The sequence below is a fragment of the Cavia porcellus genome, unplaced genomic scaffold (genome assembly GCF_034190915.1).
Source record: "Cavia porcellus strain 051 isolate PalLab524CR breed Dunkin Hartley unplaced genomic scaffold, mCavPor4.1 scaffold_1, whole genome shotgun sequence".
NCBI lineage: Eukaryota > Metazoa > Chordata > Mammalia > Rodentia > Caviidae > Cavia > Cavia porcellus.
This window is the reverse complement of record NW_026947484.1, coordinates 127,357,855-127,381,751: the sequence shown is the minus strand read 5'-3', so window position 1 is coordinate 127,381,751 and position 23,897 is coordinate 127,357,855. Positions and strand designations below refer to the sequence as shown.

Genomic DNA, 23,897 nt, shown 5'->3' with positions numbered 1-23,897 from the left:
TGATGTACTTACTTAGTAAAACTGATAGTATTAGTGAAAACCTTAATAGGCTTCATGATCAGAATAAAATGATATTTTGATCCAAATCCTTAATTAGAACAGTACATTTACCAACTGTTCTCATGGGAAATGGAGCCAGGATTCATCATTTAAAGTAATACCTAATTAATCCTACTTTGTAACAGATGCCAGCCTTATTTTCAGATCTTTTACAGACAATGAGTTGCTATATGAATCTTTTAATTGTCTATGTTGGTTATTTATTATTAACACTATACAATATGGGTAAATAAGGAGTTACAGGGAATCATTTTAGCTGTGATTTAATTCCGTTGAGGTGCTGTAATGGAGATGTGAAATGTTGAACACCACAGACTCATTTGTGATTCTATCAGAAGCAATTTAAAATACAGTGAAATGAATACGAGGCTGTGAGTTAGGAGCCTGGGCGTCTAGTCTGACCCTGCCACATAGTATTGCATCACTGCCCATAATTCATCCCACCTCTTCAGACTTTACATATACTGCAGCTTTGTTATCAACCACTGAAATGTGTGTTATTTAGGGCCCTTTCCAAGATGAAGATTCATTAGCTTTCTAAAACTCTGTTTTATAAAAATAATTCATATTTAATTACTCATAATTCATTTAATTTATTCTGCATACATATGTGTGTGTGTGTATAAGTACACACATATACATCACTCAGAGATATATCTCTACCTGGTCTTAATATTTAAACTCTTTTCTAAAGTCTTTCAATGAAAAAGAGAAGCAAGATAACTCCAGTTTATAAATTTGCTAATGCATATAGACCTATATTATCTACTATGAGTAAAAATGAAAATCCTATTCAGTGAAAAATTTCAACATAAACATGTGAGAAGTATATTATATATCAAATGCTTTTTTATTGATCTACTAGTAAAAGCTTGTGACAGAAATTTAGGATATGTATCTTTAATTTTTATTAATGTTTTCTTAAGAAAATAATATATATTCATATTCCAGTAATTACTTCCAAAAATGAGAAAAGTCTAATACAAAGAATAGAAAATATTTGGAATAAATATGTTTAAAATGATGTCAGCACTTACTATAAAAATGAAAGGTAAAAGCTTTTGAATAGCAACTCCCATATCACTATGGTTAGGGATTTAAACATTGTGAATGTTCAAATGAAAGAATTTTCCCTTTTACTTCTAATAGATAGTATATATCTAGAAACATAAGTAAATATTTGAACAAAGGCAACAAAAATTTAACTTGTGATGGTGTATTGGATTTGAATGTTCTCTCCATTATTTAAAAAGCCCATCAATTTAATAATCTTTATGTCAAACTGGTTAATAAGATTTAAAAATTGTTAGCATTTATTGGAAATTCATTTTGTGAAAGGCTCTGGTTTTTGTATATTATTGGACTCTTTATGTCATTTTGTCCTTAAAACAACCTTGTAATTAGTTACTTTTATTAACTTTACTTTCAAATTGGAAAAGTGATCCTTGAAATATCAAATAACTTGGACAAGACATCTCAAAAAATATATGTAAGGAAGTCAGGATTCCAATTCAGGAGGATTCAGATCCTGATCAATACAGTGACCATAAAAATGCCTACCTCCCTAACAAACATAATTGTTAGGGAGGTAGCCCTAAAGGCTTATCTTTATCCTACTTGAGTTCTCAACATGATAGCTATCTTTTTTCTATGTTTATCTGCTAGAGATTTTTAGAGCTCCTTGGAATTCACCCACTCAAAGTCAACTTAGTAAGGCTTTTTCTTCACCAACGATTTTCAGCAATGACTCCATAATTCACGTATGGCTCGAAGCTGGGAATCACATTGTTTCATCTCTCCTCATCGACTATTCTAATTATTCATTACATCAACTCAATTCTTTTACTTAAATCTTTAAAAAATTCAACTTCTCTTCTCTGTTGCAGTGGTCTCTACCATTGTCCAAGAGACTACATTTCTCATGTAATCAACTGTAAATCTTTGTAATAAGGGTTATTCTCCCAGTTTTCCTCTTCTTCAATCCTTTCTCTACTAAGTAAAGTGATGCCTTAAAAATCACATGCATCACACAGTTACTTAAAACTTAGCATTGTTTTATGACTTGTGGATGAACTCTGAGTTTCTTAATGTACCTACTGGTTTTGGCTCCAAGCTCAAATTACAGTAGTTTATTATCTCCTTGCATCTTTATTCACAATCATATTATTTTTCTTTAAATGGCTCATTTATACCTACTATGTTAAGACTATCACACAGTCATTTAAAAGTTATTTACTAATCATTTCTTAAATGACAGTCACTATTCTAAGAACCGAAATATAGTGGTGAAAAAGACCAACAACTTCTCTGCCGTAGGAAGGTTTTATTTTAATGTTTGGAAATAGAGATCATAAACAAAGAAAAAGGTATTTTCGGATGGTGATGAGAACCAGGAAATGGGAGGAAGAGTGAGTGTAGGCCTAGGTAGCATGGAGCATAAGATATTTATACATTTTTAGACATTTGGAATATCTTTATATTCTTTCCTTCACTGCACTTTTCAGCCTATGCCTGGGTAATGTTTACATACATTTCAGGCCTTCACTTAATCATCGTTTGATTGTAAGGTTTTCTTGATTTCTGTGCTCAGGCTAGAACAGACACTTTCCCATTTTATATGCCACTAGATTCTCTGTTCTTGCTCTTCTGTAATACTGAGCATACTATGATTATTTTAATCCTGATTTCTTTTTTTTAAGGATTAACTTGAATTTATTAATACCAAGGGGAAGGAAGGTAACAGTTCCTGACCCTCCAGCTGTGTCCACAGTTCGGCCAGGAACAAGCTCTGCCAGTGGCCAGGGCCAGCGCTACATAGTCTGTGGTTAATGGGAGTGTCTAAGGAGGGGTGAGCGCACCAGTTAGTTGCTCTAGTCTCCTTTCACTCCCTAGATATGAGGAATTGGTTGTGTATTATTTTAGGAGTTCCCCTGCCCAGCCAATCCTCTCAAAATTGGGAGCAATCAGGTACAAGGTTTTTGTTTTTGTTTTTGTTTTTTTTTTCTTTTACTTTTTACCTCCTGGAGTCCTGGGTTTCCCCACATGTCCTCTGCCTCTCCCACTTTTCCATAGTTCAAAGGCCAGCATAAATGAAAATACAGCAGCCACCTAAGCAATAGGGACAATGCTGGGGCTTCAGTCATCAGCATGTTCACTGGAGTCTGAGTTGGCTGGCATCACAGGATCATCAATAAGTGAGAAGTCCCTTTCTGAGCTATTATAGCCCTGAGATAAATCATCCTCTTCATCTTCATCCTCCTCATCATCGTCATCTTCAGGTTGCAGTGATGGCAACCTCAAGGCAGTACCAGAGGTAGTAGTTGCTGGTGAAGAGGGGAAGCCAAGCCAGTGGCTCACAAGCCTGGATGGTGATGGTGATGATGGATGGGGTTGGGGGTGGTGGTGGTGGTGATGAAGCATGGTGCTGGAGTCTACATGAGGGGATGATGCTGTACCACCCATCACAGAGAGCATAAAAGGCAAAGATGCAGAAGCGACACTACTGTGACCCAGAGATGACAACTGCAGACCACTACTGCTATGCTGGGAGGTGTTAGGCAGAGACATGGAGCCAGTGCCTCCACCCTGCATCAGGGCCATCATCTTAGAAAGGTCTGGTCGTGTCCTACGGGCCCACTTCTTGCTGCCATTGGGTATAACAGGTCCTGGCAAAACTCAGCTGTACACAGTTTCAACATGATGACTCTTCTTCCCATTTCTAGAGTTAGCTGTCTGTACTGGTTCCATTCCCAAACAGTTCAATTATGCTTTATTATTATTTTTTTTACATCTCTGCCACTTCTGTTTTCTGCATTCCTCCATATACGATAGAAATCGGGGATCAACAGCAAACTCTGGATGAACCTGTAACCACATCTCCAGTTCAGCCTGGCAAGGGGCATCCTCACCCACCAGCAAAGTACCAGCCACCTTATTGATGATGGGGATCCGGGACTCCAGGTCCACATCAAGGTGATTAGGCTCTTTGGTGCACTCCACCTCCAGCTCTACTAGTTATTTTCTGTTTCCCTTCTTCTTATGAAAGAGTGGGTGTCCATCTCCCATAACTCCATTAGCCACTAGATTGTGCTTCTGGAATGTTAACTTTAATCCTTCCTCATCTTTGATCTAAACTGTGAACTCCTTCTCATCCATTCCTCGGTGAAGCTTGGTGAACTGGGCTGCTGCTGTGCTGACTGCAGATACCTCCTCCTCTGCCATGGAAGCTGCACTGCTACTTCAAGGTGTAGGGGCCAGAGAGTCACCATACTCTCTTGGGGTTAATGAAGGACTGTCTAGTAAGTGGTTGCCTGGCCCCAAAATTCCTCCTGCTATCATTTTCTGGGTCCTGCAGCTAGAAGGCCATTTCTCTGAGAGTATAGCCTGGCAGACAAGGTTGACCTATGCTTTATCAGGACATGATCCTTGGGCCACTCAGAGTATACCCTAGGTCAATACAGTTTATCAGGACACAATCCTTGGGCCACTCAGAGGCTCTTTGTCTTTCCTGCAGCATCAGAAGCTCAGGAGTCATTTGTTCTCCATCTTCATTTGGGAATCCATCTTGAAACACAGAGAGGGACAGGAGACTCGGTTCATCATAGAGCTTCGGGCGGGATAGGTCAGTAGTTAGCTTTTCTTCCTTCTCGTCCTCACTCTCATCAGTGCTGGAGCTGAAGCTGGACAAGAATGAGAAGGAAGAGAATGATGGCAACATCTTTCTAAAGTCCAGCTCAGAGTCAGAATCATCCTCATCCTTCAGTTTGACTGGTTGAACACTTCGGGACACCAGAGGAGCACTATCAGAGGGGGTTATTCACATCTCATAGTCTTGGGTTGGCTGGCTCTTGGCCACCATCTCATACTCTAGCTTTAAAGTCAGACTCTCCAGACTGGGGACCTGGGCAGCTGCCTTCTCGGATAACTTTTCAACAGGAGCATCATGGTGCAGGGACAGTGGTGAGACAGTGTGCGAAGTATACTGCTGGAGCAGCAGCGGAGTAGAACAGTGTGACAGGCACTTACCTGATGCTCCTGCATATAATTCATAGGGGCAGCCAGAAAAGAGAAGTCTGGGTCCTACATGATGTTGCAGTCTGTTTGGCTCACCCCATGGTGGGCTACCCCTGGTAAAAGCTCCCCATCATGACCAACAGGCTCCCACCATTTGGGCAATTCTGGGCCTGGAGGCTGACACAATGCCAGCTGATCTTCCAAAAGGGAGTGGCATAAAACTTATTCCCATAAGTGCCCAAGCAGTTCAGTATGGTACAGAGTCCATGAAACCCTTTCCTCAGTGATGGGCTCAGTGAACAGCTTAGGGGTCTGGAGGTTCATCTCCAGCTGCTGGGGGAAGGCGACACACTTGACGGCACATGGCCACAAAGCCATGGAAGTACTTGGTAAGGCTTTCGTCAATCTTTTTATGTAATCGAGCAAAAGTGCGGAAGTGATCCCAAAGGAACTGCGTACTGTCAGGGTCATATTCCATGCCAAAGGTAGACAAATGTGTAGAAGTCGGTTTGCTCACGCCTTGTCCATCATTGTTTCACCTGCCGAGCAATTTCTTTCAGCTTAAAAACGGCTTCACATCGCCGTTGCCACTGGTCCCCACGATCTGCAGCCTCCATCTCCATCTGTTCTCTCTTGTAGCTGAGCTGATAGGCTGTTACCAGGCACCAACGTATAGTGGTGAGGGCAGAGCCTGGAGGCCAGAATAAATGCCCTGGCTGCTGAATAACCTGGGCTTCATCTCCATCAATCACGGAGATCTCTTCCTTCATCATCATCAAAGGATCACCCTCATCATCTTGGTCCTTTAGGGGACCCGGGAGTGGTTTATATTCAGGATCTTCACAATCTTTATCAAAGTCAACCCCTTCTACTGTATCAGAGAAAGTATTTAAAACTTGGTGTTCCGCTGCATTGGCTTTGTCATCTGGTCGACCAGCCATTTCCAGGAAGCATAAAGCTCGGTCTTCCCTCATTGTGTTATATTTCGCATAGCCATGTTTAAAGGCTCCAATGAGCAGGGACTAGTATCTTCACTGTCCCACCATATTGTTGGAACTTCTAGCTTATCCACTACTGGGAACCATATGTCAATCTCACTGGCAATAGCACCTCCTAACACCTTTTCTGCCTGGTCACCAGTGACCTCCTGCCTCAGGTTCCTGCCTATAGCGTTCCCACTTGCAACAGGACCTTGCTACACTGATGTTTTAAGTATATCTTAGGACTGTCATCTTGGAAGAGAGTGTCAGGGTTATATTTCCAGATCCAGGCTGCTTTACGGATATCAACAGTACTTTATGACTTGACTTTCTTCCCCTTTCATTCACGAGGCACAGGGATAGACAGACCTGAGCAAGGGGTGACATGGAAGACAAAATGATTTTGCAATTGTTTTGTTTTGCCATTTTCAGCAGGGCTAATCAAGTCCCAGATGAAGCCTTTAATATTTTCATCCCCATGAGTGCAAAAGACAGTACACAAGGATGGCACTACATATGGTCTCCACATCTCATTCAGTCATATGCCGCTTGAAGCGTTCATGGGACAAAATATCTCTCCACCGTCCCCAACCATACACCAGGAGGTGCTTTTCCACCCAAAAGCAGTCAGTGCGCCCATAGGCATGACGCCAGTCATGTCTGCGGGAGCACGCTGCTCTTCATCTTCAGTCTCCAAGTGAGAAAATTCTACCAAGTCATCATCTTTCAGGATGCTGAAGTGGTGCATCTGTTTCTGTACTCTAGGTGTGTCAATCACCAAGTTATTCTTGCTAGTAAGCAGGTCCATATCTAGAACAGCCTTTTTAGCCCACTTTTGCCAAAAGTTGGGATCATCCAGAGAAATATCTGTCTATTTTCAGAAGCAACAAAGCTTGCCTTGGCAAAGGTAGAACCTTTTTCTTCAGATTCATTGGTGATGGTTGTAGTTGTTCTTAACAAGATCTGGTCTATGTCCTCTTCACAAAATTTTGAGCTCTCATCATTTTCCTCGATTATGGCTACATAGGCTCCTTTTATGAAGAGGAAGGAAGAGTGGGATGAAGGAACAGTTTCTTCAAACTCCTTCTTAGAGAGCTATTTGATTCCAGCAATATTGCCATCCTGACCACTCAGGGACTGAATCACAGCCTTATCCAATCCCAACTTGAGGCTAACTTTATCAAACATCTCCCTCTCGTAGGAATTATGAATGATAAAATGATACACCTTCACAGCTTTGCTCTGCCCAATTCGATGACATCGTGCCTGGGCCTGCAGGTCATTTTGTGGATTCCAATCTGAATCAAAGATTATACAGGTATCAGCAAGCCCACCAGCACAAGTGCATAACAAGAAGACAAATCGATCTGAATCAGGCTTGCTGAAGGGATCAATGGCAGCCTGGTGAACATTGCCTCTAAGTCTCCCATCAACGCTTTCATACAAGTACCTCCTCTGGATTAGATAATCCTCTAGAATATCAAGGCAGCATACCATCTTGGAGAATATCAGAACTTTATGGCCACCAGTTTTGAGTTTTGGAAGTAACTTGTCAATAAGAACTAATTGCCCGTTGAATGAACTATGGCCTAAAGGTGGAAGTCATGAGGTATAATATGGGAAGCTTCTGGAAATTCTGTTGGTATCTTTTCTTCTGCACCACTGATAAGATAAGGATGGCTGCAGCATTTGTACAACTCCATCATGGTGTTGAGCAGATGGGGCATATTGGTGTGATCTGCACCCTTGGACCGGATCAATCCTGATTTCTATAATACAAAGTCTATAAAAAAGAACAATTTGCCTCAAGTGATATGCTACTAAAAGAAGTCATAAGAGTCCTACTTCGTGGAGCATCTATTTATATTTATGTTTGAAAAATATATAAATAAGTAAAATAAGTTCTAAGGATTAACAAACATATTTAATTGCTTATACACTTAGTAAAGAAAAAGTAAAACTTTTAAAAAACAAATCTACAATTGAAGTATCTCTCCTTTGGAATTTTAGATATGACTTCCCTAAGGGAATGTCAGTCTTTTTGAGGCTTGTGTCTTAGTACATTATCTAGTGAAATATTGCAGACTTTTCAAGAATACAGATTTATTTATTTCATGGTTTTGGAGATGGAAAGTCAAAGATGATGATACTATCTTCTACTGCGAACCTTTAGCCTGCTCCACCTGTGGTGGAGATCACATTGTGGTGAGACAGAGCAAGCGCATCCATCCCTGTGGTCAATTTTTCTCTCCTTATAAAATCACTAAGGCAGCATAGGATGTCCACATAAGTGACCTTATGTAATCCTAGTTACTTCCCATTGTCCCAGCTTCCAAATGTCATTAACATGTGATTTTGAGGGATGAGTTTCTAATGTGTGAGTCTTTGTGGCACATAGCCTGATTCTAGTGGTGATAGGCTGAATATTAAGAGTGAGTTAGAAAAAGACTTGACTAGCTGAAAAAAATATCTTGATGGGAGTGATGGTGATCAAATTAAATGTAATACTTCAGCTGGGAGTGGTAGGAGTTTCCCTGCGGGTATAAAATCTGGGCTGACACTTGAATGGCAATAAAGAGGTAGGCAATCATGTGGATATCATGGCAGCACAATTAATGAAAGAGCAAAGTACGAAAGGTACAAAAAGTATAAGAACCAGTGTGGCTGTCTTCAAAAATTAATAAATCTAGCATGACTGGGCATGTGAACAAATGAAAGAGTGGTAAGATATGAAGTCTGAAAAGTAGGCAGAGGCCAGATCACAGAGGATCTTTGTTGTCCATTGGAAGGAATTTTAACATTGCTTTCGATCTGTTGAAAATACTGGGTTGTTTAAGGAAGGAGAATGGTGTGACATGATTTATATTTTAAGGTTACTCCGACTTTTTTTATAAACCAAACATTTTATGAATCAAGAGGCCAAGCAATGGGAGTAGTTCAGATTTCGTAACTAACATTACATGACCACTTTTATAATATGATCAAAGAATGATAGTTAACTGTGTCAATTTGAGTAAGAAATGCCCAACTAAATTAGATTAGCATAGTTCTGGGTATGGCTGACAGGGTTTACTGAAGACAGAGGATCCATCCTTGCTGTGAGTGACCCAAAACAATAGGCTTGCTTCCTGAATGGACTAAAAGAGAATCCAAAGAAAGAAGGCTCACTTCTGTCTTTATGTCACCTTGGACATCTTCTCTTGACTTCCAGCATAGACCCTTCAGCCTTTGATCTCAGACTCTGGCCTCCTGATATGGACTCACATTGGACTTTAGGTCAACTGAATCCTTCAATCTCAAGTTCACAGACAGCCCTTTTGCACTTTTCCACACCAAACTCTCCAGGCAGTCATTGTAGGCCAATCTTGTAACTTCTCGTGTATGTTTATATCTTGCACTAAACCTTTTTCTCTAATACAAAAGATCTAATAAGAATGCTGTGCATCCTATCAAAGACATTATTTTATCTTAAAACAAAGAAGAGCAATGCAGTAAAAATACTTAGTAGTAAGGCAAATTTGAGTTTGAATCCTGTCATAGTTGTAGAACTTTAAACAAGTGAATTATAAAATGAGGATAATAATCCATTAGTCACAGTGTTATTGAGAACTTCAGTAAGGGGGTGTTTTTGTCAATGATTGTGCTGATAAATGAAAAATAAATAAAGATGCTTACTCTTTCTCTCTATAAGACAAATACTCTGCAGAGCAATACTTTAAGTCACCAATGACAATGATTTATCAGCAATGATGTGCTGTCATCTGCCAGGCACTGTATTAGGTGCTGAGGTCACAGCAAGAAAAGTTCTCAAACTGAATTCTCTTTCTTGGCATCTTATAGTGCATTAGGAAAGATAGATGATTACGCAGTGATGTGAATTGAACTTTGATGAGTCTGCAAAGGACAAAATCCTTTAAGGCTCATAATTTCAAGGTCTAGCCTATTTTAAAGTCTTAGAGAAGACTTCTAGAATTTCAGATAGAGACCAGAATGGAAGTTTAATTGTGCAATTATTTACTTGATTTTGTCTTTTAAAAAGTGAAGTTTGCAGAATAAATTTCGATGGGGATTACAAAGAGAAGCTAAAATACATAATCTGGCCTAGTTGAGAAATCCCATGTCAGAGATACAGAGCAGTGATGTATGAGAGTATGTGATCTATGGGGATGAGAAGTTTGCAAGTTCAGTGTGCAGGAGGCAGAGGGCAATACATTCTAGAACATGGGGGAATATCATGTTTATAAACTCACAAGCTTTCCTGTATTCAAGGTGTTGTAGGCCTAAATTGGGGAGGGGTGCCTGCAGAACTTGGAAAGCTTTTCAGCCAGGTTGGACTAAGCAGTTTCAGATCTGTATAATGAAATGACATTTTCTTCTTACTAGTATTTATAAACTGAAGAAAATCTTTTCAGAGTTCAGCCACAGCTGCCTTAGTGATGCTATGAACAACAACATATAGATCGTGATTCAAAATTTAATTTCTTTCATAAATAAAAGACCTAAAACAATACAAAACATTTTTTTATTTTTGTGCATAGCTATCTGAAAAATAACTGGAATAATGTTATAAACTTACATATAACAGTAGGATCCAAAATATAAAGAGGCCGTAGAATACCTCAACTGATTTTTTGACCTTTTAGACTCATGCCAAAGTAAAAAATGCCTTTGATCAAGTACCTCAGATTAAGTACTGTGTCCTTTAAGAAAGATAATATTAAGAGATAATATAAAGAGCTTAGTTATATTTTTATTACTCAAACTCATTGTAAATATAGTACCTTATAAAAGTCAAATAAAACAAGAATAAACAAGTTCATCCTGAAGAAAAAAATACTTTTGCACTCACAAACTCTTCACTGGGCAGAACTTTTCACTTGCTACATCCATTTTCAGCCCTTGCTCTTCACACTTAAGAGATCGCCTCGTTGACAGTGTTCCTTCCCGTGTGGGCTGATGTGGCTGAAAATCCCAGCGGCCAATCAGCAGTCTTTGCACACCTTTGTTTCTGTCCAGTGTCCACTGAGCAAGGGTTCTAAATGCGGCTTGCCAAACCAGCTCTGTTGGTGGTCTAAGCCTCAAAGTCAGTGGGTGTCAAACTGAATCGTTTCACCTCTGATTATGATCTACTTGTGCTAGTGGCTGCTCTGGCTTCTTTGTGCCCTACAAGGTTATAGCCCTTCAAATTGGGTCACTGGAAACATTTTTCTTGCCTGCTGCATACAAGCCAAAATCTCCTTCAGTTTCCTCTGGCTATTCTTTTGATCACTTGGAATATTTTATCCTCTCCCTGGGAGAGGAAGTGTAGCTTTTTAAAAATGGGTATCAGGATAGAACTCTGCCATTTGGAGATGTTCTGCCTTCACAGAGAGTGAAAATGCAAGAACTGTTCCCTTCATTGACCTCTCAGTCATTGGAAAAGTATAAATCATTGCAAGCCTATGGCTTAATTGACTCAGTATAGAGCATTATCTTTCCCATGTGCTTTCTGAGGACAGCTCTGCCTTCTGCCTTTTGACCTGGTGCACACATTTACATACTCATAAGAATGCAAGAAGGGAAGTCTTCAAAGGCAATGTCGAATATTACTCTCATCTAGTACCATCTTTTATTCATTTCCCTCCGTGCTTTAGGCTTTGTAATCTCGAGTATCAGAAGCAACTGGAAATTTTCCTTAAGTGAAAAATGTGAATGTTAGATGCCTACCAAATTACCTGACATGTGACAGATGCTGATTAAGTGGTAACTTTATTTCTTCTAATTCACTCATCTTTTAAGCAAATTAAAACATTTTTTCTTTTAATTATTTTTATAATGTGCACATTATTTCTATATTATTTTAAACCAGTGAAATTTAAACAGCATGCTTAGTATAGAAAGACCTAAGACTCATCAGGGAACAGATTTAGGACTGGATTTCTAGTTTCTACAAGGAAACAAAAACTCTGTGCAAAGAATAAATTCATCATTTGTAATTAAGAATGATCTTTGTTTATTGTTTTATGGAACAATTTTTGAATCCATAAATAAAACCTTCTTGCATTTTAAGGTTTCCTTGAAATGCAGCTCAAATGAAACCAACGTCATCAAAAGATGTGTGACTTTAGAAAGGTTTTACCTAAGGAAATGAAGACAAGAAGTGGTTTGTAAATCTTGTATCTGAAAAGCCCATTCCTCCCTCTAATTCCATTTCTTCAGGGTAGATTCTTGCAAAGCAAACATTTTTTTTTAATTATTCAAAATTACTAAACCTGCTCTTTGGATCAAGGGCCATTGGGACACCAGGCATGTTATCCTTCTTGATATAGACTGCTCTTTTTATAAAACAGAGACTTTTTATAAAAAGAGTAGAATTACTTTTTGTTTTCACATAGAATAGATATTACCTTCCACTTGAAAGTGTTACATGTTTTAGAAAGAATTCTTGAGGAAACCATGGAAGAAATTAGTCTCAACTTATTGATACTATGCAGTTAGAAGTAGAGGAAGAAGAGAAACCTCAAAGCAAGCAGAAAAGATCTGATGCTATTGTGTTGGCTTTCAACTTGAGTTCACCGAAGTCCCAATTTCTGCTTGCATCAAAAAGTTCTATTCAGGGGTAGGAACATATATAAAAATAAATACTTTAGAGCCTTAAACATCATAGATTATTGAAATTCAGTAAACTCACAGAAAGTTTGTATGTACAAAGCAGATTTATTTTTATTATGTGAGCATGAGAACTAAAAAAAGTTCTAAGCCTTAAAAAAACTGAAATGATTTTCTTCTCTAAAAATTATTTTCTCAAGTTTCATTGCCTTGTGCCAGTTTTCAGCCTAGAGTGAATTTTTATGTTTGCGTCATAAACCTCTGAAAATCATACCACTGGTTTATGGTGGAATGCTGACACTGCTTTAATTATACTGTAGTAAGACTTGGGGCCAGGAACATGGAATTAACTCCTTTGTTCACACAATGCTTCCTTTGCTATTGGGCTTGGTGGTTCCACTCTAAAACTTCATATCTCAATATACACGGTTTTTCTTCATTTAGCTTTTTTCCTCTTCCAAGAAATACTGTCCTTAGATTTATATTAAATGGGTTCTTTACTTTCATTGAGATCAAAGCAATCCTCCATCTCTGTATAATCCAATTTTCTTAGATTGTTGTCATGAATACACTTCAGATCTGGATTTATAATCCAAACTATCATTGGGGTTATCATTGGGATCTTTCTTTGGTGACAAATTAAAAATAATGAGTTTGATTTTGCAATATAAAATGAGAAATATCTTCAAAACTCATGCTCCAATAGAGGAAAACTTGACTATTGGCTGCAGCTGCTTTGCCAACATTGTCTGTATTTTGATGAAAAAGGAAATGATCTAGCAACTGTCTAAGGACATCAATGAATATAAGTGACCTACAATAAATGACTCATGAAACAAGCTAAACTATTCACAAACATCTCAGGGATCACATTTTTTGCATTCACCGTTACAGCATATTTAAGATATAAACTGCTGAGGGATTATGACCTGTAGTATAGTGTTTAGTACACTGTGAATCCTTGGGAAAATAAATCACTTATAATGACATATTGAGAAAAAGAGAAAGAAGACAGTCATTTTCATTGCAGTTAGATACCTAGGAAATTTTATCCTAAAATGGCTGGGGGAACAGCCCTAATGAAATAAACTGGGACAGATCCATCAAGTCAATAACTACATTAGCAATTACATCCTTTTAGTGAAAAAGCAATCTGGGTCTCGTCTCCACAGCTATTGAGGAGATGTCTCTTCAGTTGAGCTGGAGGATCCAATACCTTCGGCTACCTCAGCTCCCCACGGATTTTCTTTAAAGTGGTTGATGGATTAAGTTGGCAGTTAAGAAGGATCAGCTACCAGGGTACTTTGGGAGTGGGTCTGGAAACTCCTGAAAATTCTGAGAGATTCTGCAAAGTACAGAAAAGGATTTGAAGACCTTTGAGAAATTTCCTTTTTTTAAAAAAATTTTTTTCATCTTTCTTTTGTTAAAGACAGAATGATAATGTAAATAATCACATTGTGTTAGGCTTGCAGATGCCCATAAATTCATTTCACAGATCCATCAGCAGTTAACCCCATAAAGGATCTTAATGAAAATATTGTCTAATGATTTGCCTAAAGCCACAGAATTTTTAGTGAAGAAACTAGGCATGGATTTCAAGATTTGTGATCCAGTTAGTATTGTAATCTCTTTCACCTTGTCCTACGGCTTTATTCTGTTTTGGCAGTAGCCACTAGCAGAATAAATTTTATTAATGCCCTTTTGCTTGTTTACCGTGGGAGGCTACTTCTTTCCTTTCTTTTCCTTTTCTCCCCCACATCTTTTCTCTCTCTCTCTTTCTTCCCCATCTTTCTCTTTGTCTCTCTTTCTTTCTCGCTTCAGTTACAGCTGTGATTTTGGAGGCATTTTTAGCACATTTTATTTTTCAATAGGTAAAACATTGTGGAAAATCTATAATAATAATACTATTGAAGATTTTTTGAGAAACTCGCAAGGGATAATTATATTTAGGATGACAATTTCTGGAAATGACGAAGAAAAATTGTTATTCTCTTTCTCATTTTTCAATATGTCAGAATAATTGGTTTATATTTATCATGAACTCACAATACATAAAACACTGTATAAGACAGGGAAGTAGGCTGAATGGTCACAACACATCACAGAATAGGAAAAGGCTTTGTAGCCAGACTTGGCTTCGAATGCTGACTCTCATTCTCTCTAATCCTGTAGCATTGGTGAGGTCACTGAATATCTTAAATGTTAAACAACAACTTCTTCTTCTTCTTCTTCTTCTTCTTCTTCTTCTTCTTCTTCTTCTTCTTCCTCTCCTCCTCCTCCTCCTCCTCCTCCTCCTCCTCCTCCTCCTCCTCCTCCTCTTCTTCTTCTTCTTCTTCTTCTTCTTCTTCTTCTTCTTCTTCTTCTTCTTCTTCTTCTTCTTCTTCTTCTTCCTCTCCTCCTCCTCCTCCTCCTCCTCCTCCTCCTCCTCCTCCTCCTCCTCTTCTTCTTCTTCTTCTTCTTCTTCTTCTTCTTCTTCTTCTTCTTCTTCTTCTTCTTCTTCTTTCTTCTGCTTCTGCTTCCTCTTTCCTAATTTAAAAATCTTACTAATTTCTACCACACAAGCATGGTAGAAGTGTTGCATAACGAGAACAAAGTATTTAGATCCATGCCTTAGAAAAGCATCTTTGATTCCAAACTAATAAGGTCTTAAAGTATGAGTTTGTACCAAAAATACAACCATCACTTATAGACTTACAGAAATGCCAATTTTGGATCCCCATCCAAACTTTTGAAATTAAAAACTCTGAGGCTGGAAACCAATGATCTAGGTTGTAACAAATCTTTAGAGTGACTGCATGCTCACTGATATCTGAGACCTTCTGCTCTACACCAACAGATAGGGATTGTGGATTTTTTGTCCTTGGTGTGCACTTTTTTCTCTCCCACAGACTTGCAAGTTGTATAAAAGTGGAATGTACATGATGGAATATTATTAATCCATGAGAGTGAATGAAACTCTATCACTTGCAGCAACCTGGATAGAATTGGAGATCATTGTGTTACTTGAAATAAGCCCAGAATAGAGATTTAAATGGCATCTGTTCTCACTGATTTGTGTAAAACAAGTCAGTGTAGCAGAAAAATACAATGGACTTAGTGGTCACCAGAGGCTCAAAAGTGCAAGGTGGAGGAGGGATGGAAAGAAGTTCAATAAGGTTAACTAAAATGCAGACAGAAGAGATTAATTCTAACTTTTCAGTAGCATAGTAGGATAGCTACTGATTAAAACAGTCTGTGGTATATTTTTAAATGACTAGAAAAGAATAAGAAGTACATAATACATAAAATTATTTTGTCATAAGACATGGAAACTCATTACCCTGAGTTGATTATTATATGCTATATTTATGTATCAAATTACCATAATGTACCCTGTACAGATGTTATTTCCTAATAGAAAAACAATTTTAGAAACTAATACAATGGGTAGTTTGCCCACTAACTGCACTAATTTTATTTCCCACTTTGTATTCCAATTTGTATGTCATCCTTTTTTTATGTTTTACAATCCACCAGAACTAAACACCACTTTTTTTTCAGATTGCTTGTTTTGTGGATTTATAATTTTCAAAATCTCATAAGTTGCAATGAGTTAATATAATCAGTGGGAGTTGAAAAACCATTGTTTAATTGTTTGGCTGGCTGGAGCTGTGGAAGCTAAATTGATCAATCTTGACTAAAAGTGGTTCCAGCTGATTCCTGTACAGTTAGCTTTGCTCAGAATTGCCATTACATTATGAAATGGTTGAATTCTCAAACTTTAAATGGATAATTTTTTTTTCATTTCTTGATAGCCTGTGTGTAGCTTGATTAAGTTGGTTTGTATCTCTTTTGGGAACTTTTGTTTCATAAACTTGATAGCTTTTTTGCTTGCCAATTTCTAGAAACACTTTAAGATTGCTTATGTCCTTTCCATTTATAAAAGTCAGCTCCAGGATTCCACAGGATGATACAGATGGAAGTTCTTTGAACATGTTAAGATTATTGTACAGATCTGCAAAACTGGTACTTACCATTTGGGAGAGTTATTTTGGTGAGATAGCTTGCAACAGTGTGTGGTTTACTCTTGTTCTAGACTCACTTGTCCCTCCCTCCCCCCTATCCTCCCTTTCTCCCTCTCTTCCTCTACCTACCTTCCTTCCTTCCTTCCTTCCTTCCTTCCTTCCTTCCTTCCTTCCTTCCTTCCTTCCTTCTTCCCTCCCTTCCTTCCTTCCTTCCTTCCTTCCTTCCTTCCTTCCTTCCTTCCTTCCTTCTTCCCTTCCTTCCCTCCTTCCCTCTTGCTTTAAAGTACTTCAAGTGTTTTCCTTAGATCCTTGGATGCTGGAAGTTACTTTCTATAACCACAAAAAATAAACAAAACAATAGTAAGTGTCAGAGCTAGCATTTTGGAAAAAATAACCTGCTGATAGCTACTCGCTTTTGAAAATAGACAAATCAATTAAATCAAGTTTACAATACTAGAGAAGCTGGACTGTGGTGCTCTTGACAACCGGTCCAGAGGCCGTGCTAGTATCGTTTATGAGAATACTTTAAGATGGTTGATTTTAAGGGCCAGAGAGTTTGATTTGGAGTTTTCATGATTTAGATTGGCTCCTGATGGCCAGGTACTTGATGCTATTCCAAAGCTCCTTTTTAAAATTTATGTCTATTGAAAGATGCAAATATAGTCACAAATAGAAGTATACTGTACGAAAAAAATGAAACTATTATAAATTAATTTTATGATTCTAGTTTCTATATTTTCCACTACTTTTTATCTAGCGTGTATTCACATATGCTCAAAATGCAAATAACTATTATATAAATAGAACATCATGAACATTCAAACATGGCTTCCAATAGGACGTGGTAAGGGACTAAAATTGCTAGTGATAAAGAAAAATGATTTTAAAACATAGCAGAGAAAAGAGTAAGCAGGTTTAAAATCTCAGTTAACAGAGTTAATACCTTGTTGGCAAATGCACAAGCAGCTTCAATTCCCTTTAATTAGTTCAGAGTTAGGTGACAACATATTTAATCAGTGAACTAACAAGTGCCGGCTGATTGCTTCTGCCCCCCCCCTGTGTGTATGTGTTGACTGAAAAAGTAAATAAAATTACTTTCACTGCAGTGATAAAGGGGCATCCTAATTTTATTATAGTAGCAACCTTTCAGAAGTACCATATAGCAATGAAAATTGGTTATTTCCTAGGTACCTTTTCACCTTTTTAACATGTCACTGTTGTTTAACCTTTTGAGAAGTGATAGCTAAATCAGAGCCCATGGTTAAGGAGACAGAGCACATTTTCCCCATGTTCTGTTTCTTTTCTACAAGGAACTGAGATGGACCTAAGTACCTTTTTTGAATTCATATTAGCAGCTATATTCCTGGGTTCCTTAATATGGCCTCGGGGAAGATAGCAAAATCTATTCAAAATTCAGTGCTTTTCCAATTAGTTAAACACACTCAGAAGGTGGCAATGTGTCTGCTTTACAAACTTTTAAAAAAAAATTTTTAAGTATCTTTGTAAGTGAGATAGGGAATAGGTGGCATTTTTCTCATCCTATTCATGACCTATTTGGGTACCTTCACTTATTTATTTTTATAATAATTAGCTTGGATTTTGCCATGATTTTCAAAACTCTCAAAAGCAATGCTGTTCACTCAAGAAACGTTTCTTTCTGTATCCTCAGGTCTATGAATGTCACAGTGTTGAAATAGTCTGTTCTTCAAACAGTTATACTATTTAAACTAAGAGGCTGTAATAAAAATGGTTAGTAGTAACCTGCTCCCTGTAACATAATTATATGCATAATGAGAAAGATCTTCACTAGACTTTCCTGCCTTTAGGCCTCACCAAAAATACTGAGATAAAGATCTCATTAGAAAGCTTTTTGTTATCCACTTATAAAAACTCCTAATCCAGTATATCATGAAAAATTTTAATTAAAAGAAAGAAAAATCCATAAAAATCATGCTTTGAATTAGTTATAATCTGCAGCCCTACAATGTCCCTAGAGGAGTTCCATACTAAGATCCAGCATATATTTTTGTTCAGTTCAGTTGGAGAATCATTTGCTACCACTTGATTTATCTGATGGGTTGAAACCAGGTAATTTATTTATATTATCTCATTTAATTCTCACAGCTGTGGAAAGTAGCAGGTATCATACCACACGTTTTTCAGAGGGGAGTATCATAGAGACACAGAAGTGAGTACTGCAATTGGATTGGAATCCAGGCTTGCACTTACAACCAATGACCCTCAAAATGATCTTAACTGTGTTGGCATCCTGTTTATTGTCCTGTAAACATTACAGTTCTCTAAGTTGGCTTTTGACTCCTGAAGGTTGGAGGAAAGACTCAAACTTCTCTTGAGCCAGTGAGTTTCATAGTTTCCCTCATAAGATTGAGCTACACAACACCATCTGTTTCATAAACCAATTTCATCACAGGACCATACATCGATTCCGAGGGAAGCCATTGTTTTACTTCCCCAGTGACCCAACTCCTCTCCTTTCAGCTCATCCAAAAGACAAAGTAACTGTGTGCTTTGGAGCCAGACCGATATCTACTCAGTTGTTAATTACCTCTTATTGTTGGTATGACTTTTAATGTGCTTAACTTTGCACGCCAAGTTTCATATCTTTAAAACAAACGTACGACTGACTACCACGTAAATTTACTCTGAGACTTAACAAACATCATAGAGCTGTTTTTATGTAATTCACGATATGCATGAAAACAACAAAAAACGAACTTCCAAGCGAAGAGATAAAACAAATACAAAACTCTGCACAATTAAAAGATCCCATAACATTTTATGTAGGGTAGGTTTGCTCCTCATGTTTACAGTTACACGTGACTTGTATTAACCAATATTGGGAAGAATGTGAACTTATTTAAATGAGAGAAAACCAGTAACATTTGTCTTACTCATAACTCAAATAATAGATGAATCTCCTGACCTTGAAATGGGGGTGCCTTGGCCAGTTTATTCTTGCTTAATCACTCTGGGCCCTGGATTCTACTTTCATTGAATTCACTTAGTTGTGGATATCTACTCTTCACAGATAGGTTGTAGCAGTTTTCCAGGGAGTCCTCGCAGCTGTGTGATATTCAGAGTCCTTCATGTCCCAAGGTATCAGTGACCCTAGCTCTATGATCAGCATTTACTGAAGTTTGTGGGCAATGGATTGATTTCATTGTAGCACGTATACCAAAACTTTGAAACTGAGATTTTGCTACTTTCTTTTAAAATCTCTGAGCTATTCTCAGTGGCTGGCCTATGTAAGGCATCTGCTTTCACTTGCTAAGTTTCTCTCTGGAAACGTATCACATTTTCCTGAGCCTCTTGGAAATACACAAGTTCGTACTTAATTATCCATAGAAGTTTAATTCTTCCTTCTGTCCTCTATCTTGGAGGGATTTTTCTATTTTTTTCCACAATGAAAAAGCCTATCAATTCTCGGCTACATTCTAGACAGAACTTCTGTCAGTATCTCCGGAAGCAGGAGCTACTGTACTCAGACTTTGTTTCAAATCACCTTCCTTTTCTTCCTTCACTGTAGTTCATTAATAAAGTTATCATTAAGCATTTACTTTTAAGCATCTACTGTAAATGGGAAGTATAAGGTGAGTCGAAATAGTCATGAGTATCTCTGCCTCTGATTATTTTTGTCACCCTTATCATTCTTGTGCCTCAGTAACTCTTGCAACTTTGGGAAACATCAAGAGAGTAAAGATTGAGAAAAATATATTTTTCTTTCATAACTGGAGATTATCACATTATTGCTTCAAATTCTGTGCCTTCACTATAGGGGAATCAAAGTACTATTCTAGAATTATTATTCTGAGAATTTAATGAGGTAAAAATAATTACCACAGGTATCGAGAAATAATTTCAAAAATCCACGTCCTGAGGCTTTGGCATAATTGACCAAGAGGGCCTGGGTATGTAGCTCAGTGTTAGAGCACTTGCCTAACATGCACGAGGATCTGAGTGCTCCCCATCATACTCCTCCCCAAGAAAAGATAGCGAAGAAATGAGAATCATAATTTTCTCTAGATTTTAATTTCTTCTCTCTTTTTTTTTAACCCTTGTCAGTAATTTTGTAATGTCTCAGTGTTTCCTTGTTCCCTGCATTTAGAGAATACTGAGGGAGTTATCTGATAATGTTTTATTGCAGGATTTTGAGAAGTAACTAGGAAAAACTACAATGTTGATATACAAGTAAAAACTGTCAGGTAATGTAGTTATGTACTAACCTGTGGCTTGAAGTTTGAAAACACTATAGTAACTAAAATTTAGCATTATCATATGATAGACATTAAATTTCAAAATCCTATTTTAAATGGTAGCAGCATTTGGAATGAAACTACAGTAAAGCATCCAGAAAAGGCTGGTAAAATGAAATCTCAAATGTGGTATGAAAAGGCTTAATTTTGAAAGCTAACATATGTACCAGGTGCACTACTATCTAAGACAACCCATAAAATATTACAGGAGTTTCAGAACAATGACTTAAATGAACATTTAGCAGGAGCATATTTTGTTTGCCTCCTAAAAATTCTTGTAAAGAACATTAAGAAGTTTTAGGTGGACATCAATTTTGTTTGCCAGACACTGTGGAGCAGGCTATTTTATCATCTGCAGGAATCCAGAGGAAAAAATAATTGTATTATAAAAAATCATCTTGGCGAGCTTCTAAGTTTTTAAATGTTTTATTTTTTTCCCTTGAAACACCAGATATTTAATAAGCAGAAAAAAATACATGAAGAATAAACATTTCTATAAATAAATAATCAACGCCAATGGGTATTGACTGCAGTTAATGTCTCCTACAAAAATAGATTAATGGAAAAACTAAGGCTTTCTCCCATAAGTTGGCTAAACAGAATGTTCAGTCTTAAGGGTCTCTGAAGGCCTGTGAAATACTGTCCCTTGCAAGGGTAAGTAAATTGTAGTCACTAGTTACAGTTCTTATAATGCAGAAATTTAACTTGCCCTGGCTCAGAGTCCAGACATAGGGCAAAATTAGGCAAAATACCCAAGGGCATGGGAAAAGCTTTCCCAAAGTTTCTCACAACTGGCATTGTCCTGAAATTGAACCAAGGAATGGAGCTTTTTCCTGCCTTCAGAAAAGTTCTGTTTTTCATCCTCAATAGAGCCATGGTATGTCTTGTTTCTATTGCTTTAGAAGTTGAAGATTTTTCTTCTGATTAAAGTGGCCATCTGAGTGACATCAGGAAGGAATACATCTGTTATCACCCATGGAGCAAACTTGTCACCAAGGGAACAGTTTTGTAGGAACAAAGGCCTGCAGGTGTATTTATAAAACAGAGGGAGAGGTACTATCAGGATTTCAAATGGATAAGATTACAGGTTGAGTTAATTCTATGGTAGGAGAGTTAGCTGCCCTTTAAAAATGTAATTAAGCAACATCATTCACAATTTGGGTTAAAGCCAAACTAGAGTGTATTTAATTTCCCTTGAAACATCACTATTTGCTTTTCTCCGGTGTGAGTCTGGCACATATACAGTGCTGCTTCTGCCAACCCTAATTTCTAGGGGACACAAATACCAAGCAGAGGGAATCCAGTCTTGAAGACTATGAAGTATGATGGTTTAGCATTTAAAACAAATGACCCAGTAGAGAAACAAAAAGCAAGAAGAAACAGGCTGACATCGATCTTCTTTTATGCTTAATATGTTGTGGAAATTGGGAATATGTTTTTCCCCCTTCTTTTGCATGGTGCAATGACAGTAATCATCAGTGAAAATGATAAATCAGAAGAAACCTGTTTCCTTGGATAAACATAAAGCAGAAACATGGGTGGGTCAAAGTATTGGAGACTTATAATAAAACAAAAGCTTTCTTTTTCTCTCTTGCCTGCGTGGTTTAACAGCCTCTTGTAAAGTGAGTCATTTAAGAACATGGGCCAGGGAAACTTGAAAGACTTTGCTTTGGATTACAGTGTTATTAATTTGTCACCTTGAGCAGATCAGTTTCTGTATTTATAAAATGAAGACCATAACTCCTTACGTTCTAGAGAAGCTACGAAGGAAAGTTATATGAAATGCTTATATCAATACCCATCATATAATAAATGTTTAGACATGATGGTTGGGCTGGTTGTATAACTCAGGAGTAGAGTACTTGCCTAGCATATGTAATGCTCCTCGACACTGCAAACCTGCAGTGCAAAAAATATTACACTGCAAAAAAAAATTACAAAGAAATAAAATAAGTGATAATTTTGAAATAACATTAGAGCATGACTATGTGGTAATACAGTTGCCTGATGAGGGTGGGTAAAATGAATTCACTAATAAACTAATTCAACCAAAAAGACTGATTTTTGTGTCTCTTGTGCTATTTTTGAGGATACAGTGATGACCAATAGACCTGATCTCTGCCATCATGGTGCTTTGAATAAAATCATGGTTAGAATCATTAAATTCATAATCACATAATTATTTTATGACTACAATTTATGAATGCCTTGAAGACAGTCTAATTTATGCCACAAAAGACTACAACAGAAACCCTAAACTGAATTTGGGTCAGGAAATATCTCCTTGAGAAGGAAACGTTGAAGTCAGAATTAGAAGGGTCAGTAGGACGATGATATGTACCTCAAGTAAGGAGAATATGGTGTACAGAAGGATGATGAAAGCCTGAACTCACTGAGTTGGAGAAGGAGAGAGCAGTCCAAAGAGAAATGGAATAATACAATGGAAAAGTGGAGAAAAACACACTGAAGAGGGACATAGCTATGTTGGAAACAGGTAGGTTTTTCTTAACACGTTTGACTCCTCTCCTCAAGAAATACCAGGGAGAAGTTAAAGGGATTTGAGCATAACTGGGTAATATGGTATGAGTTGTCTTTCTACAGGTCATTCTGGTTACAGTTAGAGGATAGGTTGGAAAAAGCCTTGTGAGGTTAGTCATCCCTGAAGAAGGAAGCAGAGGCTCAGATTCTGCTGGTAGTAGGACTACCAGGAAGGTACAGTGGAGGGGGGCTGTGTTTGTAAGGTACAGTTAGAGCATCGTGATGCATTGTCACAACTGGGAGAAAGAGAAGCAAGACTCAGTAGGACTCAGCTATGTCTTGGCCTGAAAAAGTGAATAAATGTAGGTGTCATGTCCTGATGAGGTAGTTCAGTTAACAGCAGTGTTACTGAAAATGTTTGAAGATATTTGAGGATTCACTTATTACATAAATGAGTTTATGTCATTCTGTGTCAGTACTATAAATTTAAATTTAGAAAA

General features: G+C 37.6%; 1 pseudogene; it reads right to left on the bottom strand.

The window, feature by feature from the left end:
• Positions 1-3,195: 3,195 nt before the first annotated feature.
• LOC100713606 (chromodomain-helicase-DNA-binding protein 8-like) lies at positions 3,196-9,247 on the bottom strand (annotated as a pseudogene).
• Between the last annotated feature and the right edge of the window lie 14,650 nt (positions 9,248-23,897).